This window comes from Moschus berezovskii, chromosome 17, assembly GCF_049115385.1.
Source record: "Moschus berezovskii isolate FMDL1 chromosome 17, NW_MosBer_1.0, whole genome shotgun sequence".
Classification (NCBI taxonomy): domain Eukaryota; kingdom Metazoa; phylum Chordata; class Mammalia; order Artiodactyla; family Moschidae; genus Moschus; species Moschus berezovskii.
The window spans coordinates 4912701-4926881 of NC_142476.1; the positions used below are offsets into that span (position 1 = coordinate 4912701).

Genomic DNA, 14181 nt, shown 5'->3' on the forward strand with positions numbered 1-14181 from the left:
CCATGAGGACACACTTGGCACTGATGATGGCCAGAGCCCGGACGAGAAGGACCTGGGGGCTCAGTCCCCAGAACGAGTCCACAAAGTAGAGAAGGGGAGCCAGCAGCCCCCACGCCGTGGTGCCGCCTGTGGGGAGGGGCAGGGCGACGGCTGGAAGCCCAAGCTGAGGAGCCAGCAGGCAAGCCAGGTTGTGAGGGCAGCTGACAGCCACCTGCTTGGCTCAGAGAAGGGTGAAAGGAAGTCGAGCAGAAAAAGACTGAGCCAGTCACCCATGGGAACCTCGGAGGAGTGAAGACCGGCCCCCATGCCATCCCCAGGGCAAGCTCCTTCCCAGGGCAAGCTCCTTCCCACCCTCTCGGCAGGGAGGCTGTGCACCTCCCTCCGCCAGCTCTGACTGCTGTCTCTCTGCCACCACAGTCCCTAACCTAGCAATCCTGACAGGCTGTCTGAATATCTGCCATTAGTGCTAGCTCCCCAAATCAAGAAAATCCCCGACAGACTGCAGTCACTCCCAGGGGCCCAGAGCCACAGTAGCCACACAAACTGCACATGCTCCCACACTGCACACTCCCGCCTACCACACACCCTCCGACTCACCCCTCAGCAGCTCCCTGAGGGCAGCGGACGCTGGCCTAGACACGTGAGGGGACAGTTCTAGTGCTGCTGGCAAAGAAGCCTAAGAAAAGCAGGCAGGAAGTTGAACCCAAAGAAAAGGAAAACGGAGCCCCTAGGTTCCAGGGCCCTTCCCTGTCCACATTCCAGGGTGTGGGGCCAGGCTGGGCCAGCAGGAGAGCTCGCAAGAGGGAGACACCAGGGAAGGAGACCCCAGACACAGAGCCCCGGAGCGCCTTTGCCCAAACAAACCTGGTCAGCCTCAGTGGCGGCTGGTTATCCCCTACATCCATGGAGAACCCTGGGGTCCTCACAAACCAGGATGGGCAAGGGAAGTGGTGTCAGTTCCCAAGTGGCACACACACACACACACACACACACACAGACACACACACACACACACACCACCACCACCACCACCAACCATCTGATACTAATTTACTCAGGGGTGTCAGAGGGACGTCTGCAGTTAAAAAGCAGAGTCTGAGGAGAGGGTGCTCAACCTAAGGGAATCTGGAAGCGGAAAAGGAAATTGCGAGCGGCACCGGAAGAAACGATCCATGAGAAGGTGGAGGCCACGGATCTCTGACACAGGCCTTGCCAGTCCTCCCCTGGTCCCAGCTCCTGACCTCTCCAGGGCACAAGTTCCCTGAAGCGCTATCCACAAGGTGGCCTGACCCTTTAAGTCACTGACCCCCCAATCCTTGGCCTTGGCTGTTGTTATCCTGGCCTCACCCCGCAGCCATGAAGTCCCTCTCCCCTCTTCCTGGTAGCCGACCGGAAGGATATCCTGCCCCAGGTCAGCCAAGGACACAGAACCCAGGAGGAGACCAAGGGTTCCGTCTCACCAAGGTCAAAGGGGAAACCCCACTGGGGATGCAGGGCCCTAAGAGGGAACTGGGAGATGAGATCCTCCCCCAGACGGCCTCCCAGTGTTCGGAATCCCCAAACCCCAGGGAAGGGGACACCAGGGAGGGGGCTGGGAAGTGGGCAGAGGTCCTGACGGTGCCCAATCGCAGGGGATCCCAGCCAGGACTCCCCTCCACCTGGTCACCCCCTACCCACCCCTGTCACAGTGGTGGTAGCTCCAGTGCTCGGGTCCTACTGGTCCCACTTGACCCTTAGGGCCTCAAAAGCCATGAGTGCAGCTGGAGGCACTTTTCCTCCTGCTTTCTCTCTCCTCTTTCCACCCCAACTCCAGATCCTTAGAAACCTTCCCTGGTCAGCTGTCTCAAACTCGTCTCGCTTCTCTCACGCTCTCAGTGCTTCCTAAACATTCTGACGCTCTGTACATGACATGACATTAGAACGGGGGCACACGAACAACACCTTTGTTTGAGATGGTGTTACAACCACCATTCTGCAGCTCTGCATGTGGAGGGAGTCAAGATTTCTTTCCTAAGTAGGAAGTAACCAAGGCGGCGGGGGAGTAGAGGAGGCCTGTCAGTTTCGGCGTTGCGCTGGACACGCCCTAATGCCTTTTCCCATCTCCTATGTCCCACTTTGCACAGGAAGTTCCAAGGGAGACAGAGGCCAAGGCTATACCCAGCATAGGGGCTCAGTTGCCCAGCTGGCTCAGTGAGGCACACTCACATCCCACCAGCCCCACCGTCATGGGGCCCTTGACCATGTGTCCCCCACCCAGGGTCTACAACAGGGTGGCAATAGTCAGAGGCTGTTCTCAGCAGGGATTAGCTGCATGCCTGCAGCTGGACGAGAGAAGCCAGAACGTGACCGTATGTGCAGGCACAATGGAGCTAACCATCCATAACTACCTTGCTGAAACACCATTCCAATGCATGTAAACATCATTACAAATCTGTCAAATTAGTATCCCAAGGATATGGTTTTTCCAGTGATCATGTATGGATGTGAGAGTTGGACTGTGAAGAAAGCTGAGCACCGAAGAATTGATGCTTTTGAACTGTGGTGCTGGAGAAGACTCTTGAGAGTCCCTTGGACTGCAAGGAGATCCAACTAGTCCATTCTAAAGAAGATCGATCCTGGGTGTTCATTGGATGGACTGATGCTAAAGCTGAAACTCCAATACTTTGGCCACCTCATGCGACGAGTTGACTCACTGGAAAAGACTCTGATGCTGGGAGGGACTGGGGTCAGGAGGAGGCGGGGACAACAGAGAATGAGATGGCTGGATGGTATCACCGACTCGATGGACATGAGGCTGAGTGAACTCCGGGAGTTGGTGATGGACAGGGAGGCCTGGAGTGCTGTGATTCATGGGGTCGCAAAGAGTCGGACACAACTGAGCGACTGAACTGAACTGAACTGAAGGATGTGTCCACTGTCCTGCCTGGATTGAGGGTATCACACTTTATTCTGGTGAAAACAAAGCGAAGGGGGGTGTGTACTAGAGGTTGACAGAGAGGAAGGCTAAGTGAAAATGTGCGTGCCTGTTTGCATGCTAAGTCGATTTAGTCGTGTCCGACTCTGTGCAACCCTATGGACTGTAGCCTGTCAGGCTCCTCTGTCGATGAGATTCTCCAGGCAAGAGTACTGGAGTGGGTTGCCATGCCCTCCTTCAGGACCTGACAGTTTCTACACACTCCTATAACACAGGGCTCCTAAACAAATAGTTATTACCATCTCCCTAAGTTGTGGGCACTAATCGTTCTAACAGTTGTGTAACAATCTGATGCATGTTACTAACCTGGTGACTGAATACGCCATAAGGGTCATGGTCAGTGAATAAGGGCTGCCGTTACTCTTCAAGGACTCTAGCACACTAAGGCAACAGCTAACACCCAAGAGTGACCCTAGTCTCGATGAATGAATATAAGCATCAAAGAAAAGAAATAGAAGGAAACAGACCTTTCCCCCACCCCCACCCTATGTGGCATTCTGTGCCAGGTATTGTCTTGTTTCATCCTTATAACAATCTTTAAATGTGTATATTATCCTTACTTTATGAAAACAGGAAAGGAATTGAGTAATTTGCCCAAGGTCACACAAGTAACCTTGTAACACAAATAAAAGAGACTGAGTCAAATTGTTACAAATCAATCATATGTCAATAAGCAAATAACCAAATAAAATTTAAAATAAGTAAAAGCTAAACTGAATCTTTGCCTTGATTCATGGACCTAACATTCCAGGTTCCTATGCAATATTGCTCTTTACAGCACCGGACCTTGTTTCCATCATTGGTCACATCCACAACTGGGTATTGGTTTTGCTTTTGCTCCATCCCTTTATTCCTTCTAGAGTTATTTCTCCACTGAGCTCCAGTAGCATACTGGGCACCTACCGACCTGGGGAATTCCTCATTCAGTATCCTATCATTTTGCCCTTTGTTACTGTTCATGGGGTTCTCAAGGCAAGTATACTGAAGTGGTTTGCCATTCCCTTCTCCAGGGGACCACATTCGGCTGTGGTCCATGTGATTAGATCAGCTAGTTTCCTGTGATTATGATTTCAGTTTGTCTGCCCTCTGGTGCCCCCTAGCAATACCTACCGTCTTATTTGGGTTTCTCTTACCTTGGTCGTGGAAAATCTCTTCACAGCCGCTCCAGCCAACATCCGCTGGATCATGGAGAAAGCAAGAGAGTTCCAGAAAAACATCTATTTCTGCTTCATTGACTATGCCAAAGCCTTTGACTGTGTGGATCACAATAAACTGTGGAACATTCTGAAAGAGATGGGAATCCCAGACCACCTGACCTGCCTCTTGAGAAACCTGTATGCAGGTCAGGAAGCAACAGTTAGAACCGGTCATGGAACAACAGACTGGTTCCAAATAGGAAAAGGTGTACGTCAAGGTTGTATATTGTCACCTTGCTTATTTAACTTATATGCAGAGTACATCATGAGGAATGCTGGGCTGGAAGAAGCACAAGCTGGAATCAAGATTGCTGGGAGAAATATCAATAACCTTAGATATGCAGATGACACTACCCTTATGGCAGAAAGTGAAGAGGAACTCAGGAGCCTCTTGATGAAAGTGAAAGAGGAGAGTGAAAAGGTTGGCTTGAAGCTCAACATTCAGAAAACAAAGATCATGGCATCTGGTCCCATCACTTCATGGGAAATAGATGGAAAAACAATGGAAACAGTGTCAGACTTTGTTTTTTTGGGCTCCAAAATCACTGCAGATGCTGATTGCAGCCATGAAATTAAAAGACGCTTGCTCCTTGGCAGGAAAGTTATGACCAACCTTGATAGTATATTAAAAAGCAGAGACATTACTTTGCCGACCAAGGTCCGGCTAGTCAAGGCAATGGTTTTTCCCGTGGTCATGTATGGATGTGAGAGTTGGACTGTGAAGAAAGCTGATCGCCGAAGAATCGATGCTTTTGAACTGTGGTGTTGGAGAAGACTCTTGAGAGTCCCTTATACTGCAAGGAGATCCAACCAGTCCATTCTAAAGGAGATCAGTCCTGGATGTTCATTGGAGGGACTGATGCTAAAGCTGAAACTCCAATACTTTGGCCACCTCATGCGACGAGTTGACTCACTGGAAAAGACTCTGATGCTGGGAAAGGTTGGGGGCGGGAGGAGAAGGGGACGACGGAGAATGAGATGGCTGGATGGCATCACCGACTCTGTGGACATGAGTTTGAGTGTACTCCGGGAGTTGGTGATGGACAGGGAGGCCTGGCGTGCTGTGATTCATGGGGTCGCGGAGAGTCGGACACGACTGAGCGACTGAACTGAACTGAACTGAAACTGAATCTTATTTGAGGCCAAAATTGTTTGAGGTCTTTTTCCCATTCTGTTATGGAGACCCGGGAATATCACATTTCACCAAATGTTCAAGCTGATATTGATGACTATTCTGGTATACTCCAGTGCCAGGGAATCTTGGAGCTCTGGTCACGTCATTCGTCCAGTGAGAAACTCTGTCTCTCTCCTTCCTTAACAGGTACTCAAGACTGCCCACACCGAGTCCCAGCCCAGTCCCCTGCATGACCCCCAAAGGGCTGATGGTCACTGACCATTCTCCAGGGCCCCACGCTCTCCCACAAACTGTCACTCACGCGAGCGCCCTCTGGAGCACTCCTTCCCTCACGCGAGCGCCCTCTGGAGCACTCCTTCGCTCAGGCGGCGCCCTCTGGAGCACTCCTTCCCTCACGCGAGCGCCCTCTGGAGCACTCCTTCGCTCAGGCGGCGCCCTCTGGAGCACTCCTTCCCTCACGCGAGCGCCCTCTGGAGCACTCCTTCGCTCAGGCGGCGCCCTCTGGAGCACTCCTTCCCTCACGCGAGCGCCCTGTGGAGCACTCCTTCCCTCACGCAAGCGCCCTCTAGAGCACTCCTTCCCTCACGCGAGCTCCCTCTGGAGCACTCCTTCCCTCACGCGAGCGCCCTCTGGAGCACTCCTTCGCTCAGGCGGCGCCCTCTGGAGCACTCCTTCCCTCACGCGAGCGCCCTCTGGAGCACTCCTTTCTCAGGCGAGCACCCTCTGAAGCACTCCTTCCCTCACGCGAGCGCCCTCTGGAGCACTCCTTCCCTCACGCGAGCGCCCTCTGGAGCACTCCTTCGCTCAGGCGGCGCCCTCTGGAGCACTCCTTCCCTCACGCGAGCGCCCTCTGGAGCACTCCTTCCGTCACGCGAGCGCCCTCTGGGGCACTCCTTCGCTCGGGCGAGCGCCCTCTGGAGCACTCCTTTCTCAGGCGAGCACCCTCTGGAGCACTCCTTCGCTCAAGTGAGCGCCCTCTGGAGCACTCCTTCGCTCAAGTGAGCGCCCTCTGGAGCACTCCTTCCCTCACGGGAGCGCCCTCTGGAGCACTCCTTCCCTCACGGGAGCGCCCTCTGGAGCACTCCTTCCCTCGGGCGAGCGCCCTCTAGAGCACTCCTTCTTCACGCGAGCGCCCTCTGGAGCACTCCTTCGCTCATGGGCATGCCCTCAGGAGCACTCTGGCTTGCCCAACCGGCTCTTATGTTAGAGCCTTCTTTCATCTCCTATGACTGAAAGTGACTTCGCTCTCCTTCAAATATCTGTAAAAATTTTAATGCATCTGGCCGTATTTATATTGTTTTGTATTACCCCACTGGTGATTAGAATAAAAATAACTTATCCATGTAGGTGGGGATTCCCTGGTGGCGCAACGGTAAAGCATCGCCTGCTAATACAGGAGACGCGGGTTCGATCCATCGGTCAGGAAGATCCCCTGGAGTTGGAAATGGCAACCCATTCCAGTATTCATGCCTGGGAAATCCTACAGTCCATGGGGTCGCAAGAGTCAGACACAACTTAGCGAATAAAAAGAACAGCAAACATCCATATATGTGGTTTATAACTACAAAGCACTTTATAAACATAAGCCCATTAACCCTAAGGAAAAAATTACCTCCTACTTGTCTTTGTCTTCTCCACAATACTCAATACAACGCTTTACACACGGGACAGAGTTGTTAAACACTGTGTTCTGAGGGTGCTCTAACCAACCTAGAGAAGAATTATCATTTTTCTGTTGTAGCATCAGGGATTCTGAAGCTGGATAAGGAAGGCAAAATTGAAATTCATTTTTCCAGGTTGATACCCAATAGAGTTTATTCAGTTCAGTTCAGTTCAGTCGCTCAGTCGTGTCCGACTCTTTGAGACCCCATGAATCGCAGCACGCCAGGCCTCCCTGTTCATCACCAACTCCCGGAGTTCACTCAAACTCATGTCCATCGACTCGGTGATGCCATCCAGCCGTCTCATCCTCTGTCGTCCCCTTCTCCTCCTGCCCCCAATCCCTCCCACATCAGAGTCTTTTCCAATGAGTCAGCTCTTCGCATGAGGTGGCCAAAGTATTGGAGTTTCACTGATAGCATTTGTTAGGTTCTCAGAATTCAAGTGTCCCCCAAAATATTAAGTACTCTAGTCTTAGTTTCTATACTTGTTTAAGAAATGCTGCCTTGGGGCAACCATAGGACAACTGACTCATACTGACCTTACAGAATTACCCCCACATAAAGCTCATCTGTTCACTTGAGTTTTTTGGAGTACAGTGTGGTTACCCCAAGGTCAGGGACCATGTTGAACTCAAGTTTATATTCTGAGGGCTCAGCACAAACCTGCTACTGGAAGATGGTAAGATAACTGACCACCACCATCTACTGAGTCCTTGCCATGCATCAGCTACTACTCCCGGTAATTCCTTTTGTCCGTCTTCTTCCCTGCTGTGCACTCAGCTTCACCAAGTGCATTCAATGCATAATGGGTGACGGATGAATAAAAGATAGAACGCAAGCTCCTCCAATGCTGCTGCTGCTGCTAAGTCAGTTCAGTCGTGTCCGACTCTGTGCGACCCCACAGACGGCAGCCCACCAGGCTCCCCCGTCCCTGGGATTCTCCAGGCAAGAACACTGAGGTGGGTTGCCATTTCCTCCTCCAATGCATGAAAGTGAAAAGTGAAAGTGAAGTGGCTCAGTTGTGTCTGACTCTTAGCGACCCCACGGACTGCAGCCCAGCAGGCTCCTCCGTCCAAGGGATTCTCCAGGGGAGAGCACTGGCCAAATTAAACGACACTTCCTTTCCCTCTTTCACCCCTTGTTTCACTCCCCATTCCACCCAAACGCCTACTCACTGTCCAGGTCTCAGCCAACACTTCATTTCCACCAGGAATTCTGACCACCCTAAATGCCTCATTTATGAATTCTTTAAGCATCCCATACGATAGCCTACTTACTTGTCTATGTTCTCCACCCAGCAGTAAGTTCTGGAAGGCTGTATGTGCTAGACACTGAAAGCACCTAAAGTCATTAGTATGCACTCAGAAAACATCTGTGAATGAACAGGTGAGCTCTTTTTAAACATTAACTGACAAGCTTTCTTCCCTCTGTGACCACGTCTTCTTCCACAGATGACTTCAAGAAGAACACTTGCTGCTGTCACCTGACTCTTGAGGAAGCCCCATCTCATTCAGAACCTGGGCCTCATTGACATTTTTTCCCCACAGGTGCCTCCAGTGCAGCCTAAAAAGAACCCATGTTCTAGAGGTATCTTGACCTACCTTCAAACTCTGGCTCTCTTCTCTTTGGTTGTACAACCTTAATCTTGGTTTGAATCTAAACCTAAGCTGAACCTCAGTTATCTCATCTGCAAAGGAGTATGAGACAATTTCATCATCTATTTCCTGCAAGGATTGCAGTGGGGGTGGGGACTAAGATAAGGTTTGAAAAGCTACAGGAGACAGAGACTCAGTGCTTGTGGCTATTCTTTTCTATGCTTTGCTTGGTATTTTTATCATGCCTTGCTTGGTATTTGAACTTTTTCTCAAATGGTTCCTTTTTGCCTTCCTTGTTGGGACCATCTACAGTAGCATAACCAAAATTGCACTTCAGAGAACTGACAACCCTTTGCAGCCACTCTTTCAAAATCTCTTGTCAGGGAACGATATCCCTCTTTTCTCTTAATTTAAAAAAAGAAAAAAAAAAATCTGTCTTCCTGAATTCTGAAGTGTAAATCTGACATCCTATATAGATGTCAGAAAACATAGTTGCCTTCTCCCAGGTTCCCATAATATCCAACTTGCAAACAATCTCTCCATTTGGGGTCAGAATTAAATGAGTCCTCCAGTGCTCCTCGTACTTTAACTTCTTTTACCCTTTGGAAGACACTCGAGCATGACAAGTCAGGAATGGGGCAGACACTCTGCTTTCAGAAATGCGGGGCCCTCAGAGGTGTCTCCACGGTGGCTGGGAGCCATCAATCACTCCAGTCTGGGTTCTAGGTTAATCTGGACCTAAGATGAGAAGAGCTCATATCCGTTTCTTCACCTGGCAAGGCAAACTGTACTATTTCCTCAAAATGGAATCTCCTCGGCTCTCTATCCCTTTCCCTTCACTCTGCGCCTTCTGGTTTGCTGTCAAGGGTACTAAGTAGACTAAGATAGAAAGAGAAAAACTTGGCAGGAGAGGATGCCTCCATGTAAGCTTATTCCTGGTGGGCCTGGGGAACCAGTGTGTGAGCAGCTCTCAGGACTGGCACCCACCTCCACAGTGGGGAGGATGCACAAATAGAAGCTAACCTCTAAGACAGGATCCACAGGCCGAGATTTGGAATGAGGCATAAAACATAGTGGAAGAAACGCCAAGGAGAAAAGAAGCCACTGCCCAGGAAACTAGTCTCGCAGTGACCAGGGTTGGCTGAGGTTAGGAGAGAAAGGTCCAGGATGAAGGGTGTCGAAAAATGTTTTCAAGAAAGAGGAGTGGCAGGTGCGAAAGTTAAGGAGGAAGGAAAAAAGTTTCCAAAGAGGCAAATGATTTTTGGCCTCTTGTTGAAACACTGTGGAGCCTCTGCTAGGTGAGACTTCCTACAGGAAGTTCTCAAGAAGAGGAAGGACAAATCGCTAAAGATCCCTTGTCACAGATTCTATATTCTGCCTCAAGACTGTTGGGACTGCTCTTCTCTTTGTCCTCCACACCTTGTGGGCTTCTTCCCCAAAGCTCAAAAGGTGTTCTGTGTCATTAATCTCTTTAACACTATGGAGATTGGAGGACAGTGAATTCCATCAATGATATCCTGAGAGAAGAGAATTTCCCAGCAACGATAGGGTCAACTGATAGGTACATTCTAAACTGCTGAAAGACACGTCCTTTCATTGGTAGTAAAATGGTCTGTGGAACAAGTTCCAGCGTTGTTAAGAATTGTGTGACATTGGAAGAGTCATTTCTTTGCAGAGAAATGACTTTCCAATTCTAAAACTATATATGATCCTAGGAAATGCAAGAATTAAGGAGGTGCTATGCTGGACTAGGGCTGGGTGGAAGAAATTTGTCCCCCAGGATCTCTGTCCTTAAGAAGTGAGTTATCTAAGGTATGTCCCAGTCTGGTAACATCTCACTGGCATTCAAATCAAGGAATCCGGTATGAATGAATTCTGTAACTCTGCTGCTCTTTCCCAGGACCCAACATCTCCCTGAGAGAGACACGCAACTTATGAGCACAGGGTCTGGAGAAGGAATGCCCACTTCGAGTCTCTCCTCTGTCACTGACTAGCCAACTGATCAGTAAGTGTCAGCTGCAATATTATTTGCCAGCACAGTACTGCCCTAACTATAGACTGCAGTCAGTCTTTCGGGGTGCATATACCCCCTGATTCCCTAGAAATATCATTAAGTGGACTTTCCTTCTCTCCCAGTTCCCATTCTAGCAACCCTATTTAAAGAGAAACACCCAAAGAATAGTTACCTGCGCATTGTCACATTACTTTCCCCTAGCCAGAAAAGAAAGTTTCCAGAACATTCTCTATTTCATATCCCTTTCCTCCCACCTGTCTCCCCCATCCCCACCAGCTTTCCCTCCCTCATTAGTGAGACTAAATTCAGGAGGTATAACCTACTTTTGTATAGCACTCCGCAGTTTTCAGAGTGCTTTTGCATACATGATTTTATTCAGTTCATGGTAAACAGAAACAATCCTATGAGCCAAAGGTATTTTTCCCCATTTTATAGATATGCAAACTGAGTTTCAGGTTCACGAGTTGTTCATACTCACACAGCTAGGAAGCCAGGCCTCCTGACACTGAACCCACCCACTGTTTCTCTACTACTCCGCATTATCACACCCAAGTTCACATCCTGGGAGCATGAGGAGCCTGAAGTTATGGCCAGTTACAAACCCCCAAAGGGAACAGAGTTCCCTCATTTCTATTCCTGTTGGCCAGCAGGGCTGTCCAGGCTGAATGACCATACATATGAGATACTTGCAAAATGTCAGGCCTAGGTGGGGTGGAGAAACCAGAGAGAGGAGACCTAAGGCCCACAAGAATGTGGGGTATCTGCCAGAGCATGGTTACATCCTGGTCAAGGAGGCAGGTATTCCAGGTCACTGGACAATCCAAAGGAGCACCCCAGGGAAAGGCCTGAGGACCCAGATAAACGGAGCCTCCCTCACCGATCTTTCCAGGAAGAGGGAAATGAACTAGCTCCCTTCTGGCCAGGGCTGAGAGTTTGGTCAGATTCAGACACACACACCCATGCACACTCAGCAGTAAATTCAGAGCCATGGAAGTCAAACCTTGGGCTCACCCAAAGGCCAAAGGGGAAGCAGCCACAGCTTCAGTCCAGGGCTCCGGCTCCGAGCCACCACCTTTTCAGACACTGGCTGCCAGGCAGGGCTATAAAATGTGCCTCGACTTAATTTTTCCATGGACACAACCCCAGAGGGGACCGCCAGGCTCTGGAGGAGCTGCAATTCTGAAGCCTCATAACTTCTGTGTTCTGGGATGCACAGCTGGAGTCCAGGAGGGAAGAGTATATGGGGATCAGGTTTGCCACCCCCTGGACCATTTCTCTTCCAATATCTTCCTGAGGCCTTGTGTGGCAAGAGAGTAAGTTTTCATTCAGCGACTGATACAGGGTTGGAATTCAGTGCAAATTACTTACATCTGCTTGGCCACAACCCATACAGTCAGGTAGTTTAGACAGAGAAGGAGGGGCATATTGGCCCACTTCTGGAAGCCTAGGTAGTTGTGTGCTAAGGAATCTGGTGCCACGCTGGGACCAGCCACCCAGGGTACAAAATTCTCTAAAAGAACCGAGAAAAAAAACATCAGGGCAGCAGAGACAATAGAGATTCCATCGCAGCCAGGCTGGAGGGACTGGGAAGCCACAAAGACCCCACAAGGGGGTGGAGACCAAGAGAAAGGAGGTCGGCCTGAAGAGCTCGAGCAATGGCAGGGTCTTCACACGCGCCCCGCGGCCAACCAGGGTGTGTGGGCTAACCTCACACGTTAGTAACCTCTTCTCACAACCGGGGGGCTGCCGAGCCCCTGGGCTTCCCACCCTACCCGGGCTTGGCAGGCTCCCCGGGGCTTCCTGCTGCTGAGATTGCACCCCAGCATCAAAGCCACCGCTGTGGGGAGCTGAAAACCAGAGACAAGTACAGGCCGGGGGAGCAGCGCCTCCCCCCAAGGACCGGGAACTCCGGCATGAAGGCCCCTCTCCCTCTCCCAAGCTTTCCCCTTTTGCTGCAGTAACCTTATAAGGCAGAAGCCAATTTTCCTATCTGTGCGCATAAAAAAATGTGTATCTATTATATATTCCCTAGGCTAGATATCTGCTGACTTTTCACCTACCGCAAGAGAAAGCACCACCCCACCACTCTCACTCCAGGGCAGGTTTTGCCTTTTATTTTCTCATCTTCAACAAACCAAAACACGAAAACCATTGGCTGATTCAGGGCGCCTTGCCACTGGGAGCCAGGAAGTGTGTTTAGAGGGAAAGGGGTGGGGAAGAGGGCGCCCGGGGTCCGAGACGCTCGGAGACCCCAGGAGCCGGGAGGCGGCGGGGCCGCCCGCTCGGGTGCGGGGCCCGGAGCTCGGCGCCCACCGCCCCCGCGGCCCGCGCCCCGGGAACCCTCGGCTCCTTCCATTGTTGCACCTCGCAGCTGCCATGCTGCAGGGAGCGCCCCCGACCTCCGTCCGCCCCACTCGGCGGGTGAGCCGCAGACGCGGCCCGGGGCGCCCGGCCGGGTGCGCGCCTTACCTGCGCCCACTGCGGTTTCCCACCGCCTCCTCCGGGCCGCTCCCTCCCGGGCAGCACGCGGCGGGCGCCGGGCCCGGGGCAGCGGGGAGGCAGAAGTGGCGCGAGGACCGGCCGGGTAGTCGGCTCAGCGGAGGGCGTGCGCGGGCCCGCGGGGTCCGGCGGGCCTGGGGGAGACAATAGCGGCAGCCGCGGGCGAGGGCGGGGAAGCCATCTCCCGGAGACCCCGCGCACTGCACGGCGGCGGAGGCTCGGCCGGACGCGGGCAGGGCGGGCAGCCGCAGGCCGCGGCCCCAGCCCGCAGCGCCCGGCGCGCGGAGGAGGGCGGGCCCCGAGCCTGGCCGCCCGCCCCGCCCGCTCGGCTCCCCGCCTCCCCGGCCTGTGCGCGCCGGGAGGGAAAAGCAGGGCGTCGAGTCGCGCTTCTCGAACCCAGGGGCCGCGATCTCCACTCCCCACTCGCGTGAGGGTGTTTGCAGATGGTCGTTACCTTTCCCTGCTGGGACCCCTTTGCTGTGTGCCGGACGAATGCCAGGTCATTCTACTGGAAATGACAGAGTTTTGACGTCCGGGTGTCGGTGGAATTTCCTCCCCCCATCACTAACAGAGCGATGCCTGAGAGAGTCCCTACCTTGAGGTCGGAGGAGACGGCGTGGGGAAGCTGCCTCTGCCTTTTGCACTTTTCTGCTTCATTGGTTTTTCGGTTCGCCCTAGTAGGTCGTGTGACCCGAGCCCCGTTAAATAGCAGCCTACAACCTGAGGGGGAAGGGTGGTGGTTGATCCTCCAGCCCAACCAGCGCAGGGGGAAAATCTTTCATACATTACGTTCTATTTAAAATTTTGACTCAGTACCTTTGTTTGAGCAGTGGTCTCGAGAAGAATTTTCCGAAGGGCTCCACCCAAAGAAACCCATAGTTGGCCCGCCCCTCATTTGCATTTTGTTTGCATAATAACGATGCTCTCTGATCTCAAAGTGCGTTTTCCTCAAAACTTGAATCTTGCTCTCCACCAGGGCCCTCCTTTCTTCCTTGCCAGAGTAGGATCGGTACCTGGTTCTCAGTGTCCCTCCCCTGCCGTCCCCTTCCAGTATCTAGGGCTCAGTACTCCCAGCCTCAGGTCAGAGGCCCAGGACTCCCCTGCCAG

General features: G+C 52.1%; 1 protein-coding gene and 1 non-coding gene across 6 annotated transcripts in view; both read right to left on the reverse strand.

Moving 5' to 3' along the window:
• The window catches only part of PIK3C2B (phosphatidylinositol-4-phosphate 3-kinase catalytic subunit type 2 beta), a 75649-nt gene extending 61959 nt beyond the window's left edge, over window positions 1-13690 (reverse strand). Inside the window, exon 1 of one of the 5 annotated variants that reach the window (XM_088845125.1) lies at window positions 13670-13690. The gene's annotated coding sequence lies outside the window, so the exon portion shown is untranslated. Of the gene's footprint in view, window positions 1-13044; window positions 13395-13528; window positions 13630-13669 lie in introns of those variants that run through there. The other 4 variants (XM_088845124.1, XM_088845126.1, XM_055420062.2 and 1 more) reach the window with 4 other exon arrangements.
• LOC129551861 (small nucleolar RNA SNORA3/SNORA45 family) lies at window positions 3268-3397 on the reverse strand. The gene has a single exon (XR_008685169.1). It is a non-coding gene; the product is annotated as a small nucleolar RNA SNORA3/SNORA45 family (small nucleolar RNA).
• Window positions 13691-14181: the final 491 nt, after the last annotated feature.